General features: G+C 32.9%; 1 protein-coding gene across 1 annotated transcript in view; it reads right to left on the bottom strand.

Annotated features, from left to right (window-relative positions):
* LOC114329545 (uncharacterized) overlaps positions 1-17,776 on the bottom strand; it is a 368,468-nt gene that overhangs the window by 271,390 nt on the left and 79,302 nt on the right. The gene's annotated exons all lie outside the window — the stretch shown is intronic.

Genomic DNA, 17,776 nt, shown 5'->3' on the forward strand with positions numbered 1-17,776 from the left:
AAGAAAGAAGATGAAACAACACCTGGTGGAAAAAAAAACGAAGTAGATAAGCCAGCATATTATACGGAATTTTAAAAAATGATAAGGAATCTGAAACAACAACAACGTATCTAGACGAAATCGCAAACAAACTAATAAAACTAGCTGGTGAAGGAAGCAGCGCTAAAGTGTGGTAACTCAAACATGAAAAAATGTCATAATTTGCTACCTCTTGTCAATTGCTGGAACCTGGAACATTACATTTTATCTCATGGGGTAAAATCTATTTTTATCCCGCTTGCTGATGCCAAACATTTATGAATTATTATCATAATTGACCACTCGTATTTAATTTATGCAAGTTCCCTATTAATTCAAGGAAAATTACATTATTCAGGCCCGGTTTCACCATCCACAAATAAATCAATGAATATTTGTTGAATAAAATTTATTAGACGTTTAACTTTATGTTTTGTTTCAATATAATTTTGATAATTTAAAGTTAAACTGGCGAATTTACTCTCTTCTAAATATTTACAGCCGGGATAAGCTGGCCAATTTAGTCGAACAGTAAGTATTTTTTGATAAATAAATAAAATAAGTCTTATTTGACGTTAGTAAAATGCAGAAATGTCGGTTTATTGGTGGAATAACTTTAATCATAGAACAAAGTACTATTTGCCGTTGGTGAAACCGGCCCTAAAGTGTATTGAATGTACATAACGTTAACAAATTTATAACAATCCGTTTATCAAATCACCAGGAAATTGAGAAACCACTATCCATTTCGCTAGATTTTGCCAGATTTTGCTGAACTTTGATACAATTGAGACAATTTTGAGACATTTTTTTTGTTGTCGTCCCCACTTTTCCTGTTTGTTTCTGGATATTGTTTTTATTTTTTTAACGGCAAAATTTTTATAAGCTTATCGTGTTTCTGGCGAGTTATAGAAAAAAAAATTGTATGACGTAACTTTCATAAATCGCGCTATTTTTGCCCCATATATAATAAATAACTATTTTCTGACTATTTTCAACCCGAAAATATTACGAATGATATGATAATACCGTGTGCTGCAAAATAACCAGTATTGAAATTGTACTATTTTCGGTCATACAAAAAAGGACACGAAAACGGTCCAAGCTTAAAATCAACGATGGTTTCAGCAGGATGGGACAACCTGTCACACTGCCAGGGAGGCTCTTTGAATACTGCGCGATAATTTTGGGAGTTGCCACTCACCAGAACTAACGCCACCAGATGCATTATATGGGGTATGCTGAAGGAGTGAGACAGATCCACCGTCTACCATTTCGGAATTGCGGACTAGAATTACAGATCTTTTTGAGCCAGAGGCAGTGGCGGATCCAGAAATTTCCCTTGGGAGGGGAAATTTGCCTTAGGGGGAACTTCCAATAAAAAATCAACCAAAAGAATTAAAAAAGATAAACTCAGATTACACAAAAGACTACTATAAGTATAATACTCATGAAGTTTCCTTAATTTCCCTAACACGCGTGCTTATTGGGTTGAATTTGTCTTTCTGTGGTTTCGGTTTCATGTCAGCTAATATTTTTTATATTTGAACAATTGAAGACCTATTTACAAAAACAACATAACTGTATTTTTAAGATTTCTCTAATTTGTTAGTGTAAAAACCTAATTTCTATGAAAGAATTTGGAAACATTAATGATATTATTTAGAAATATTATAGGTATAATATATATAAATAATATCAATAAATAATATTATAATTTCTAATTCTTTCATAGAAATTGTATTTTTACACTAAAAAATTACAGAAATCTTAAAAACACGGTTATGTTGTTTTTGTAAATATGTCTTCAATTTTTTTCTTTAATTTTGGACCTTGTTAGGGTGGGAAATTTCCTCAATTTCCCTCCCTGTAGATCCGAAACTTGCCAGAGGACATCTTTAACATATGTTTTATCAGGAACGTGCGTCGTCGTGAATAATGTTTGCAAGGCTATATCATGTATGCTAGATATATAAATAATAATAAACATTTCAATATTGATTTCAGTACTGATTATTTTGTGCTATCCATTGACTTGAAGGAATATTGACGTGAATTTAATAAAAAGATAATGCATGCATTAAATCAAGTTAACATGCAGCAGATAAACTCCAATGATATTGATGATTTGAATAACCTGATAACCGAATCAGTGAACAAAAGCATTCTGCAACTGAAAAAACCAAAAACAACACACAATGAATTAGACAAAGAAATATTACAACAAATAGAATAAAGGAAGATCTTAAATAAATCTAACAAAAAGGAAACCGCAGAATATAGAGAACTTAATAGGCAGATTAGAAAAGGAATCAGAAAACAAAAAAGAAAAGAAGAAGAAGAATTAATAACAACAACTATTGAAAAAAAGATAAGAGTATGAAATGCCTCAGACAGACACTAGGGCGACGTCAGATAATATCATTAATGGGAAAAGACGAAAATGAAATCACAACTAGAGAAAACATACTGAAACGAATATAAGAATTTTACACGGAACTCTACAGTACACATCAACAAGACGATGAAATGAGACCAGCACGGAAATTAATAAAAATTGTTGGATCGGAAATAATGCCAAAAGCAACAATTTCAGAGGTAACTACAGCATTGGGAAACATGAAGAGAAATAAAGCTGCAGGAGAAGATGTGATTACCACAAATATGATATCAGAAGGAGGTAAGGAACTCATTGCGATGTAACTAAGCTTATAGACAGTTGTTTACACCAGGGCAAAGTCCCTAAGAGCTGGAACAACTCTAAAGTAATCTTATTTCACAAGAAAGGTGATAATCGAAAGTTGGAAAACTACAGGCCCATCAGTCTATTGTCACACCTATTTAAAATACTCACCAAAGTCATAACTACCCGACTAACAACAAAATTCGATGAATACCAACCATATGAACAGGCAGGTTTTAGAAAAGGCTATTCAACTTCCGATCACCTGTTAACCACAAAAATATTGATAGAAAAATGTAACGAATACAAGTTTCCAGTTTTTATAGCATTTGTAGACTACGAAAAAGCTTTCGATACTATAGAACACACGGCCGTAATAAACGCAATGCAAAATTTTAGAATAGACAGCAGATATATTAACTTAATAAAAGAAATTATGAACCAAGCTACAGCTACATACTACCTAAATGAAAATGAATACACGAACCCTGTACCATTAAACAGGGGAGTCAAACAGGGAGACACTCTATCACCCAAACTGTTCATCTTAGTTTTGGAGGACGTTTTTAAAAATCTCAATTGGAAATATGAGGGAATAAACATCAATGGCCGCTACCTCAGTAATCTACGATTTGCGGATGACATAATCCTGATAGCTACTGACCTAAAATAACTGCAAACCATGCTTTCAGAACTACACACAGAATCTTCTAAAATAGGACTGAAAATGAATTTAAACAAAACGAAAGTCATGCACTCCGAAGAAACGATAACAATAATAAACAACAAAGTTCTAGAAAAAGTTGAACAATATATATACTTAGGACAAAAAATAATACTAAATAGGGAAATTTAAACGGAAGAAATAAAAAGAAGAAGAAAGTTAGCATGGGCAGCATTCGACAAACTGAACTATATACTCAGAAATCAGCAAATTCAACTACATCTTACATCTAAAGTTTTTGATGCATGTATTATTCCGATATTAACATATGGGGCACAAACATGGACAATCACAAAAAAGAATATGAACATACTGAGAGTCACTCAAGACGCGATGGAAAGAGCAATGTTTGGAATATCACTTAAGGACAGGAAAACAAACACATGGATAAGACAGAAAACCAAAGTCACCGATGTGGTTCAAAAATCACTAAAATTGAAATGGGAATACGCTGGAAATGTAGCTAGGAGCGATCTTAACAAATGGCACAGAACAATTCTAACCTGGAGACCATACGAACACAAAAGACCCAGAGGCAGACCTCCTATGAGATGGACAGATGATCTGAAACGAACTGCCGGGAAAAATTGGCTACAAGTAGCGTACAACAAAAAACAATGGAAAGGAATTTTTGAAGACGCTTATGTTCAGATGTGGACGTGAATGGCGAGACGAAGAAGAAGAAGACTGTTTATTTTGCCGCATACTGTACTATAGACAGCAAAAATTAAAAAAATAATAAATTTAAAATTCTATAAAGGGGTACAAATGAGCGAAAACTTCATAATACTGTGTGTTTAATATTTGTTTCTTCAGGTCTCTTAGAAATCTGTATTATTTCACAAAAGAAGAAAATCTCAGAAAACGGCAACGCCGTGATCGGTTGACCTGCTTAACACATGACCTGCTGGTCGAGTAAGAAGAAGAGACACACAAAACCCACAAACAACCTGTGAGACTTACCTCATGCGTCGTCTGAGTGTGTTACTTTTATATAACACCGCGCGACATTGTAATTATTTGATTTATGACAGTATAATGCTTCCTTGGATAATTACTTTGGCCGGCCAGAACCGAATCAGCCCGACATGTTTTTGAAAATATTCACAAAAATTATGAAAATTGTTCAAAAAGGAGTAATTAAAAAAAGTAATTGAGTCTATATAACTTTTATCAATATACAGTCAGCGCCATGCTACTAGACACATGGGTACGTACATAATTGCTATGCCAATGGGCTTATCCGGTCCGTTCTCAGATGTGACGTTCATATCTGTCATATTAATGCCTAGAAACTATTCAAAATAATTGTTTTTCCATACAAAAATAAAATAAATAATACTATTGTGACTGCTTTCAACTAACTTTATTCAAACGTCAAGAATATTACACTTATAAACTTTACACCTATAAACCATACCTTTAAAACTTTTAGAACTTTAATACAATGACAACTATAAACGTCAAATACAGCTGTTCTATTAACTATTAACTTTCTATGTTAATACTTGGTTTCTATACATTTTCTGACGTTATAGACGTCACTAGACATAAAAGTAAACAGTGTAACAAGTGAAGGGTCCCAGGACTGTATTAGCTCAATGTTTCCAGGTGTGTAGTAGCTTGGCGTTACTATATATTAAATATATATGGGGTACTAAACACACAGAATAATAATAAAGACACAAACATATTTACCTTGGAGAGGGGTATTAAGCATGAAGACATAATCTCTCCTACACCATTCACCGTTTTGCTACAGAGTGCTATGAAAAAAATTAAATGGGAAAATATGGAAGTCAACAAAAAAGGGGAGTTTCTGAGTAACTTGAGGTTTGTAGACGACATAGTCCCTATTGTATACCGGGTAGACCATGCCTGCCAACTTCTTCAAAACCTTCAGAGCTCTTGTACAAGGTTTTCACTATATTTTGACCCCCCTGTGAACTACTTTATTTACAGAACTAGAAAAAAAATGTAAAATACAAAAGTTATTCGATTTTTATATTATGATTTTTTGACATATATATTTTAAATGACACATTTTTTAAATGAGAGTAGGGGTCGCGTGCTATCTCATTTGAAAGGTTATTCAATTCCCTATTTAGTAATATAAACATTCACATGACGGTTTATACAGGGTGTACACAATTTTTTTAAATTAAATTAATTGACAAAAAGAATAATATATGTAATTTATTTAATTCAAAATATATTCTACTGCTGTCAGAAAACAGAAATAGATGTTTATTAAATAAATAAACATTACTTTTCACTAATATTCAATGTTCAAGCTGCCACCCATCTGCCTCTTGGCAGTTTGAACATTGAATTTAAACAAAAAGCAATGTTTATTTGTTCAGTAAAATTTATTTCTGGTTTGAAACAGCAGTAGAAGATATTTTGAATTAAATAAATTACATACATTCTTCTTTTTGTGTCAATTAATTTAATTAAAGAAAAATTTTCTGGACACCCTCTATAAATAATTATCTTAATGTTTATATTACTGAATAGAGAATTGAATAGCCTTTCAAATGAGATTGCACACGACCCGTATTTTCATTTAAAAAATAGTCGATTACGTCATCACGCCCAGATAGATGACGTCACTAGTATGATGTATAATATGTCAAAAGATCATAATTTAAAAATCGAATAACTTTTGTATTTTACATTTTTTTTTCTTATTCTGTAAATAAAGCCGCTTACAGAGGGGTCAAAATATAGTGAATAACCCTGTACACTGTGTACACGAGCTGGCCTTAAAATAAACTTTTCCAAAACACAATATATGGCCAATTTTGTAATGGCCAAAAATATCTCAACCAATGGAACGCAAATTGAAAAGTGTATATCTGGATCACGAGATTAAATTAAGCAGATACAATCAAACAATAGAGCTAACGAAGGAGAATATAGGACTAACTTAGGCACCTTATGGAAAATTGAGGGTAGTCTTGAGATCGGATATTTCCAGAAAGGTCTTTGACATAGTTCTAACGCATGGATCAGAAACGTTGACCCTTACCAGAAAAGTAATCAATAAAATACAGGTGACATAGAGAGCAATCAAATGCAGAGGTCAGTGTTGAATAATGTACCTTAGAGACAGAGTTTAAAATATAATAGTTATGAAAAAATTCACTTTTTTCTAAAAAAGTCAAAAGGGTTCTTTTATTTTGATCAAAACTTGCGTAATTTTAATGCTACTAACTTCTCCTGTAGCTGATTTGATAGGTATTCTGAAGTACTTTGACAAGTGTTTTGCAGGTATATTTTATAAAATGCATAGTTTTCCCGTTATTTAAAATTGAATACTGAGCTTTGAGTACTCGAAAAAAATATACATTAAATTACCCATAACTCACTTTGACTTAACATTAGTTTAGTTCTTTAGGAAAGGACTGTATTAATTTTTTCATTGTCTTCAATTTTGGTAATAATAATTTTTTTGTAAAAGCTTATAGTTTTTGAGTTATACTTGAAAAACAGCTTTAAAACATGCATTTTTTACGAAAAATAAAATTTTTGATCTTTAATAACTCAAAAAGTATTGATTTATATTAATAACTTTATACAACAAATTTTGCTTATAATTTGTCCCCCTATCGATTAGTGGTATTGTTTTTAACAAAATAATTTTCACCCCCGGGATGGGGTGGCATCTACCCCCAGGGTAAAAGCGCAGGTTGACATCATGTCACCGTTATTCCTTAAGGTCTCCTCTAACTACTCACCAATTTTTAGGTAAATCGATGAACGTTCAACGAAATGAGAGGTGAAAATCTTCAGTACTGCACTATTTATATTTACATAATTAAAATATATGTGTTTGCATTAAATACTCTGATAGTATAATTAATAACAGCATTTTCCAAACCAGGAGCAGAGAACAATAGCCCTCGTGGAAATGTCCATCAACTGGAAATTGATGTAAAATTTATTACACGAGTTAGCTTAAAATTGCTCTAATTAATTAAAAGCTTTCCGGAATGGCGATGAAAAGTTTTATGTTATGAATTCTGATATTTTTCTCTACTAAAGGTATCTAGTTAAAAGTGTGGCGACTACTTTCTGAAAAAAATGTTTCGAAAGTTTCAGGTTTTTTTTTCTATATTTTTGTTTTGACGAATAGAGACAGAAAGAAGTATCTGCTACGTAAAAAATTCCACTGTATTTTACATTCTTTTTAGAGAAATTCTTTTTCGAGAAAGAAATAACTACATTTACCTCAGTTTGTAGATACAGCTGTTGTCGTATAGATAACTTATAAAAGAAAAAAATGTATTAGTGCGGTAGATTCGTGCAAATATTATAAGAATTGCACATTTTTAATGACACAAGCATATAATTTGGTACACGTATACAATACATATGTACCGGGTGTCCCAATAAGAATGGCTCTCGGCCATATCTCAGGAACCGTTTATAGTAGAGCTTTGAAATAAAAAATTTTATAACAAAAGTTGACTCAGGAAAAGCCTGGAAATTATTTTCATAATTGTGGGTCCACCGCTAGAGGGCGTAATTGAATATCAAAAATAAAAAAATCTAAATTTTACAAAATTTTCCTAATGAAGGGGCACTGGAAATCCGATTATTGTATTCTTCATCAAATTCTGCGCATATTTGATTTAACAAGTTTAACTCTACCTTTGCAAATAAGAGGTGGGGGTGAGTGGGAACCTTGTTATGAAAAAATGGCTGTAAGTCCGGTTCTGCTAAATCAAATTTTGAAAACTGGGTCTTATTGAAGACAGATATTTTTCTTCAATGTCAGCGTGATAATTTTGAACCATCCTAATAAGTAATAAGCCAGCTGGGAGGCGTTATTTAATTTTTTTCAGAAATCTAGTTTTCTTTGGAAAATATTAAATACAAGTATGCATTTTTAATCATACTTTATAAAATTAGATTAAATTAGCAATAGAATAGCGAAAACCGCATGTCGATACCTTTTTTCTATCTCAAGATATCTCGAGAAACGTGTAAATTTTATACATAACTGTTACTATCACCGGTAAACTAAGTTAATGAAAAGTAGTGTGCTGTGGAAAAAAAACAAAATAACATTTTCCAGATGTCAACGTATAAAAATATAATTAATTAAAACAATAATACAAAGAGAAACAATACTATTAAAATTAAATATAACACAGAATAAAAAGAACTACTTAGTGACGACCTAAATATTCAAATTGTTGCCCATCATACACTACTCTAGAATACATTATCCAGAGAATACTAAACGACATTCAAAGCATATCGAGAGCAGAAATTAAGACTGCTGTTCAATCTACTCTTGAAAGAGTAAATGTTTGCAACGAAAATGATGGGCAAAAATTTTAACGTTTATTTCATCACTAAATAGTTGTTTTTATTTCTTTGTAATAGGGCTTTTCAACGCTTCTCATTTGTTTCGAGCCTCTGTCATATGCCGTATAATCCGTGTATAATATTAATATACGAGATATGAACGAGGCTCGAAACAAATGAGAAGCGTTGAAAAGACCTAATATACGTTGACAGCTGGACAATGTTTCTTTGTTGTTTCCATAGCACACTACTTTTAATGAATTTCGTTTATCGGTGACAGTAACAGTTATGTTTTTAAATTTACACGTTTTGTAAGATATCTCGAGATAGAAAAAAGGTATTAACATGCGGTTTTCGCTATTCTGTTGCTAATTTTGTCTAATTTTGTAATATGGTATTAAAAATGCATGTTTGTATTTAATATTTTCCAAGGAACACTAGATTTCTGAAAAAAATTAAATAACGCCTTCTAGCTGGCATATTACTCAGTAAGTTGGTTCGAAATCATAACTTTTACATTGACGAAAAAGATCTGTCTTCAACAAGACCAAGTTTGCAAAATTTGATTAAGCAGAACCGGACTCACAGCCAGTTTTTCATAACAAGGTTCCCACTCACCCCCACCTCTTATTTCCAAAGGTAGACCTAAACTTGTCAAATCAAATATGCGTAGAATTTTATGAAGAATACGACGATCGGATTTCCAGTGCCCCCTCATTAGGAAAATTTTGTAAAATTTATATTTTTTAATTTTTGATATTCAATTACGCCCTCTAGCGGTGGTCCCACAATTATGAAAATAATTTCCAGGCTTTTCCTGAGGCAACTTTTGTTATAAAATTTTTTATTTCAAAGCTCTACTGTAAACGGTTCCTGAGATATGGCCGAGAGCCATTCTTATTGGGACACCCGGTACAAACGTTCAAATTTAAATATGAGACCATCTCAGATATTACCTTTTACAAAAATGGAGGGCATTCAAAATGGCGACGATACATGTGACTAATAGCACGATAACTTTTGAACTAAAAGTCCGACTCCAACCAAATTTACTATATTGGTTCTTATTTTGCTGTGTAAGATCGAGCTCTTAAACCGAAATTATCGGTTTACCAGAAGTTGTGTTTTTCCTGATTTTTTATGTAAAAATATGTTGATTTTTTTTCAATTCTTTTACCCTGTATGTATTAATTTTTTAAAAAGGTAATACCGGTATTGAAAAGAGCGTAAAAATATTTGTGAGGAAATATTTTGAACTTTTTAATTATGTTAATTATCATTAAATAAATGCATACATTTATTTAATGATAGTGATAATGATCACTTGTACTTATGTGCGGCAGATTCGTGCAAATATTATAATAAATTATTCTACATTTAATGGAAGAAGCATGTAATTTGGCCCACATATACTACACATATACTACTGTACAAAGGTTCAAATTTAGATATGAGGCCATTTCAGATTTTGCCTTTTACAAAAATGACAGTCATTCAAAATGGCGACTATACATATGTGACTAATAGCACGATAATTGTTGAACCAAGAGTCCGATTTCAACCAAACTTGGTATATAGGCCCTTTTTTATGTGTAAGATCGCGGTCTTGAACCGGAAGAATCGTGTTACCAGAAGTTGTGTTTTACGGATTTTTTTATGTAAAAATATGTTGTTTTTTTCAATTTTTTCAACATGTATATATTAATTTTTTAAAAAAAGTAAAACCGGCGTTTGAAAAATGCGTAAAAATACTTTTTAGGAATATTTTGAATTAATAAATGCATAACCTATCTTCACATGTACCTATGCACCTATTCTTGCAAATAATATAAGAATAATTATTATTATGCATTTGATGGTAGAAGCATATAATTTGGATAACATAGAGTACACATACAAAGATTCAAATTTATATATGAGGCTATCTCAGTTTTTGTCTTTTATAAAAATGGCGGGCATTAAAATTTAATCTGCCGCATATGGGTACGTGTGATGATACGTTATGCATTTATTAAATGGTAATTAACATAACTGAAAAGTTCAAAATATTTCCTAAAAAATATTTTTACACTCTTTTCAATGGCGGTATTACCTTTTTGAAAAATTAATATATACAGGGTGATATAATTAAAAAATAACAACATATTTTTACATAAAAAAAAACAGTAAAAACACAATTTCCGGTGAACCGATTTTTTCGGTTCAAGGTCTCGATCTTACTCATCAAAAAAAGAACCTTGATGCCAAACTTGGCTGAAATCAGACTTTTCGTTCAAAAGTAATCGTGCTATTAGTCACATATGTATAGTCGCCATTTTGAATGCCCGTCATGTACGGCAAAAGTAAAAGGCAAAATCTGAGATGGCCTTATATCTAAATTTTAACCTTTTTATGTGTAGTATATGTGGTCTAAATTATATGCTTCTACCATTAAACGCACAGTAATTCTTATAATATTGGCACGAATCTGCCGCACATAGGTGCATGTGAAGATACTTTATGCATTTATTAAATGGTAATTAACATAACTAAAAAGTTCAAAATATTTCCTGAAAAAAATTTTTACGCTCTTCTCAATAGCGGTATTAACTTTTTGAAAAATAATATATACAGGGTGAAAGAATTGAAATAAAAAACATATTTTTACATAAAAACGAGGAAAAATACAACTTTTGGTAAACCGATTCTTCAGGTTCAAGACCTCAATCTTATACATTAACTTTCGGAGTACGGAGATTATTTGACTTACTTAGATTACGATGATGGGTCAAGCGTGACCCATTCTCATTTTTTTTATAAGGATGTTTTAAATAGTCAGTATTATTAAACAGTACCTTTAATTCAACAAAAAACAAACAAAATCCTAAATTATTGTATTTCAATTTTTTTATGGTTACCCATGGGCATATACTAGTTCGCTCCGGCGGCCAGATTTTAATACCTTACAGAAAACGGGCATAGGTAAATTTGCTCCGGCCATATATTTGAATACAGTGGAACCTCGATAAGTCGGATTAATCGAGACTGCGGCCGATCCGAGTTATCGAAAATCCGAGTTAGCCGGAGAATATGGTAAAAATTAATAAAACATGGTATACTTACAGATAAACTGCATTATAATTGCAAAAACATGAAATACATAAAATATGCACAATACATCTAAATTACGTACAGTTGTATACAGTATTGTTTATTTCTTGGTAAAAAACTTAGTCAAATTGAAAAATGATTGTTTTGTCTGATGAAAATCGGTTCGGGTTAGCCGGACTTCCGGGTTATCGGAGGCCGACTTATCGGGGTTCCACTGTACGTATACCCGTAAACAGAGACGGCTGCGATTTACGTGTACCTACAAACATATTGAAAATATTCTTCAAAATCCGAAGACCGGGTCAGGACTGACCCGGCATCATAGATGTTACGTAGAGGAAAAACTGCAATTTGCATGTTCACGAATTATATACTAAAAAATAGATTGAAACAAAAAAGGAGAACTTACGATCAATCGGATTTGTAAAAAAATTATTTCATAAAATATTCAGAAATAACTGAATTTCGGGTCACGCTTGACCCAGTCTTCGTACTCCGAAGGTTAAAAAAGAACCTATATATTATACCAAATTTGGTTGAAATATTCGGTTGAAATATAAATAGTCACATATGTATAGTTGCCATTTTCAATGCCCGTCATTTTTGTAAAAGGCAAAGTCTGAGATGGCCTCATATCTAAATTTGAACCTCTATATGTGTAGTATATGTGGTCCAAATTATATATGCTTGCATCATTAAACCATCAATTGTTTCACATATCGGCAGCACTATATACAGTGTGCTGCAATCAAACGGATTGAATTTGTTATTTTATCACTATACCTAAATCAAAATAAAGATTCGCTAGGAATAAACAAACCAAAACACCTTGAATGTTACGAGGAGCACTCCCGAATCATGATTTACAGTGAATAAACTTTATAAATCATGATATGGGGTTTACAATGTTTATACACCGTAAATCATGATTTGAGAGTGCTTCTTGTATGGGCCATTCCACGAACATACGCCTGTTTTGGATTACTTCGACAAAGAATATTTTACTGTTCAACATAAGAAGTACCAAAGTAAATGGCGCTAATAATTATTCCAATAAACAACAATGTAATTTTCAATTTACTTTCGTTCTTCTTATTTTGCACAGTAAAATATTCTTTATCGAAGTAATCCAAAACAGGCGTATGTTCGTGGAATAGGGTATAACATTCAACGTAACGTGTCTTGGTGTGTTTGTTTCTAGTGCATCTTTATTGCGATTTTAGTATACTATTATATTACTCACAAACAAATTTCGCCTGTTGTTAGTTTGTGTATATATTAACAAACTAGCTTAAAGTCAAACTAGTAAGCAACAGGCCAATGAGACTTTGTTCTAATACAAGGAATCATTATCCATATAAGCAACACACGGATTATGATCTGACTGAAAACCCAAGACTAACGATGGAAACGAAATTGATATTAAATATAGGAAGACATGGGATATCCAAACAGAAAAATGAGAATATACAAGAAATTAAATAACAGAAAATAACCGAAATCAAGAAATCAACATAAGCAAATGTAAGAATGTATCTATTAAAATACATAAAAAATACGTATAAATATAACTTCTTTGGAATAATTCTCTGAAAGAAAAATTAAAATATATTTGTAAATGTTTTGAACCAAAATTACATTACTGGTAATTTGTGAAGTACACAACTACGAAGTTATTGCTACAAAAGCTACGTTTTATGAATAACTAAATAATAACATGATGCAGACAGGGACTTTAATTCTAACGGACGAATCGTAGGGTAAGGTCATAACGCATTTAATATATTCCCTTTAAATAATTTACAAAAAAATATCCTTACAGGTAAACGTGTATTTAAACGTAAACAAGATACGTGTATTTTGAGGGGTCTAGGACGTTTCATCGCCGCCGGTTCATTGCCGCCGTTTCGATGCCGCCAGTTCATCGCCGGTCGATTCATCGCCGGCCGATTCATCGCCGGCCGGTTCATCGCCAGTCAGTTAATCGTTAACTGATATATTTCCGAATTTTCTACCAATTTTCGACAGTTACATTTATTATTTATTTTTAGTATTAATTAGGAATTCTAGGAAATGCGAGATATGACCATTCCCGTTGCCATACTTAATCTTCTAATAGACTTTTAAACTTTTATAATATAAAATATAATTTAACATTACAAATTTAATATTATTTAGTATCAAATTTAGGGAAGTTGTAGTAGAACAGTAAATTAATAAAAAAATATTTTTTATCTTTTTTTTGTCTTAAGTTTTGAACTGAATTTAACGTCGTGTCGTGTCATCTCCCATAATACAAAAACAACTGACTAACTGGCGATGAAACGGCCGGCGATGAAACGGACGGCGATGAAATGGACTGGCGATGAACCGGCGGCATCGAATCGGCGGCGATGAACCGGCGGCGATGAAACGTCCCATTCCGTATTTTGAGACCCTTGTCAAAGTGTAAGATGCTCTTTGTTTCTTTTGTTTCTTTATATATCTGTTGCTTCTTTGCATATTTAACTCTCTATTTTCTATATCTTTAAGTCCCAGTTTGTCCCGTTGGGAATCCATATTTATTTTATTGTGAAGCTAAGCTTCCCTCAATTCAGAGGCTATCTTTGTACCAGTTCGGATGTAGGCCCCCCATTTTTATTGCAGATTTAGCTGATGTCACACTTGATCACCATCAAGTTATCTGGTTAACAGATTCTATGCAATAGCAAAGAATATAGACGTGCGTAGAAGGGTACTGCCCTGTAACGTTTTAGCATAGGATTTTGTGTTCCCACTGAGTAGGTGCATAGACCTGACAACGACTACGGAGCTTAGGCGATCTCACCACCGCCCGCAACATCCCTCGTCAACAAGCCTACTTTGAAGTGATGAAGAAGCGTGAACATCTGTTCCATATAAAGGCGTCTTCTATGAGAGTATATTTTCTTTGGTAATAGTGTAAGTACATTATTCTTGTGGTTCTAAAATAAATCATGTAATGTTACTATCATTTATTTAAATTTTAAATTTAATTTTAAATTTAAATATAAAATTTATTTAAAAATCAAAGAGGCTGAATATAGCTACATTATTTTTTTAAATCTGTTGATATTAGGGATGGGAAAAACCTACCGGTTTTAACCTAAAACCGGTTTTTTCCTTCGCAATAATCGGTTTTTCCGGTTGTTTTTTTGTCCCGGTTATAACCGGTTTTTCTTTTTAAAGTAATAACCGGTAAAAAACCGGATAAGTGGAAAAAATACTGAATTTAGAGAAAAAATGGGAAAATTTTTCGCCCCCGTTCATAAATGAGAAACTTTAAGCTGACTGAAACCGATTTTACAATACTGATGACTGATTTCTATACTGGTATGGACTGATATCGATTCGAATGTAGTATCGCAAACTAAAGCGCAATGTAAATGTAACTTATTTGGTATTGGCTATGACTAAAAAAACCTAACACCGATTTTTGGAATAACCGTTTTTTTTGACCGGTTATAACCGCCAGGTTAAACTGTAGGTAAAAAAAACGGTATAACGAAAACCGGTGTTTTTGTCAACAACCGCCATCCCTAGTTGATATACCTTATATAAGACGGGTTCTTACTTGTCAGTTTCGCTGACGCAGTCCAACTAATTCAGTTATACTGAACAAATAATGAACGTGGGAACACATATTCGATTTAAATGACCAGTACATTCATACTTTCAGTTAAAGTGAAACCCAGTTCTACTTTTTATCATTTTGATTGACCATTCTCTCATGATGGTATTGACTTTTTGTATTTTTGGAGCATTTTTTGCAGAATCTCTTGAAATTTTCCTTCGTTAATTCTTAAGTGGTTAATTCCAAATCTAATTCTTACAATATAGTTTCACTGGCTTGACTTCCACCATTCACGCTGAGACAGCTTCTAGACAAGGGATGTGAGTATAACAGATCCACATACAATCTCTTCATAGACTTTCGACAAGCATATGACAGCGTAGAAAGAAGCCAAGTATAGAATGCCATGGCGGAGTTCTCAATACCAAAGAAACTCACTCGGATGACTGAAGTCTGTATGGAGGGTGGAATATCAAAAGTACGTGTAAATAATAAACTATCTGACAGCTTCGAAATGAACAGTGAACTCAAACAGGGTGATGCGTTATCTCCACTACTTTTTAACCTTGTATTAGAGAAAGCCATGAGGTCGACCGAAATAAAAACAGAACTGCTATCGGTTCAAGGTCCCAAGCTATTACTAGCATATGCAGATGACATTGATCTCGTTGGAGACTCCATCCTATCCACAAAAGCCATTTTTAACAAGGTGGAAGGAGCAACAAACGAAGTAGGGCTGAGGATTAATGAAGAGAAGACGAAATATATGTTTATAAATAGAACAACACGAAGAGATAGGATAGGACAAAATGTGACGGTCAACACTTTCAAATTCGAAGGAGTATAACGTTTTAAGTATCTGGGGGCCGTAATCACAGCTGACAACGATGTTACTGAAGAAATAAAATACAGAATCCAATCAGCAAATCGCTGTCTGTTCGCACTGGATAAGCTTATAAAATCAAAAAATCTTACAAGAAGTTCCAAGATCAAAATCTATAAATCAATCGTCAGACCTGTACTAACATATGTTTGCGAAACGTGGACCATGACCACATAGGCGTAACCAGGGGGCGGTTTTGGGGGTTATAACCCCCCCATTGGGATGTACTTTGAGCTCTATACTCTTAACACCATAGCCCTCAGAGACCTTCCAGTAGTTGTAACCCCCCCCTTTCAGGTAGTTGTAACCCCCCCCCTTAGGATCATCCTGGTTACGCCTATGCATGACCAAATCAAACCAAGAAAAGATCAGATGTTTTGAACGAAAAATACTTGGAAACATTTTCGGACCTCACCACGATATTAACACAAACCAGTATAGGATCGGAACCTACTTCGAATTAAAAGAACTCTACAATGACAACGATATTGTCCAAGAAATTAAATCAGAGAGACTAAGTTGGGCAGGCCACGTGCACAGACTTCATAACGAGAGACTTGTAAGACTGGTATGGGAGGAGATTCCTACAGGCAAAAAACTACTCGGGCGTCCCAGAATGCGTTGGAGAGATAACATCCAAGCAGATCTGCGAAAAATAAACGTCCCATTTGACCCTAGGTTGATGGAAGACCGAACAAATTGGAAGAAAGCTGTACAGTCAGCCAGGATCCACCTAGGGTTGTAGCGCTACGTGATGATGATGATGAGTTTCACTGGCACCCCATTTATTTCTGAGTAATATCGTTGATTGAAATATTAATATGATATCAATCAACGGTAATATCATTTACTAATAATTGTAAACATAAATACTTCGCGAACAACTGGTTTAAATTTTTTTTAAACATTTTCATCATCATGATAAAAAATGTTTGGACTAACTGCATGCTGAATGTAGCAAAACATGAAACGTGTGAATACATACACACGTTGCTTTTATTTTTCATTATCAATGAATCAGTCAGACTGCATCAGCGAAACTGACAAAAGTGAGAACCCGCCTTTATTGATCGTACAAATTTCATTACTCAATATTGAATAGCTAATGTTAATTAATATTTCTGTGCAGTTAAACGTTTTTAAATAGAAAAGGATTAATTAAACAGTAATTTTATGTAACAGTAATATTGAATTATTATTAGTCCAGAAAGCCACTGCGCATCCGCTAAGAAAAATATTCCGATTCGGATTTTTTGCACAATCTTACTCAAAAATAACCCCTTTTATCAAAATTGCACGTTGCCAGGACCAAAAGTGGGTCAAAAATTTTTAAATTTTTTTTGTTTTTTTCCTAAAATTATCTTTTTGCATGGAGAAAAGTTTTTTTTTAGCTTTTTTGGATCATTCCAAACAGAAAAGGTCTTTAGTAACATTACCCTAAAGTTGATAGTTTTTGACATATAAGCG

This window comes from Diabrotica virgifera, chromosome 1, assembly GCF_917563875.1.
Source record: "Diabrotica virgifera virgifera chromosome 1, PGI_DIABVI_V3a".
NCBI classification, from domain to species: Eukaryota; Metazoa; Arthropoda; class Insecta; order Coleoptera; family Chrysomelidae; genus Diabrotica; species Diabrotica virgifera.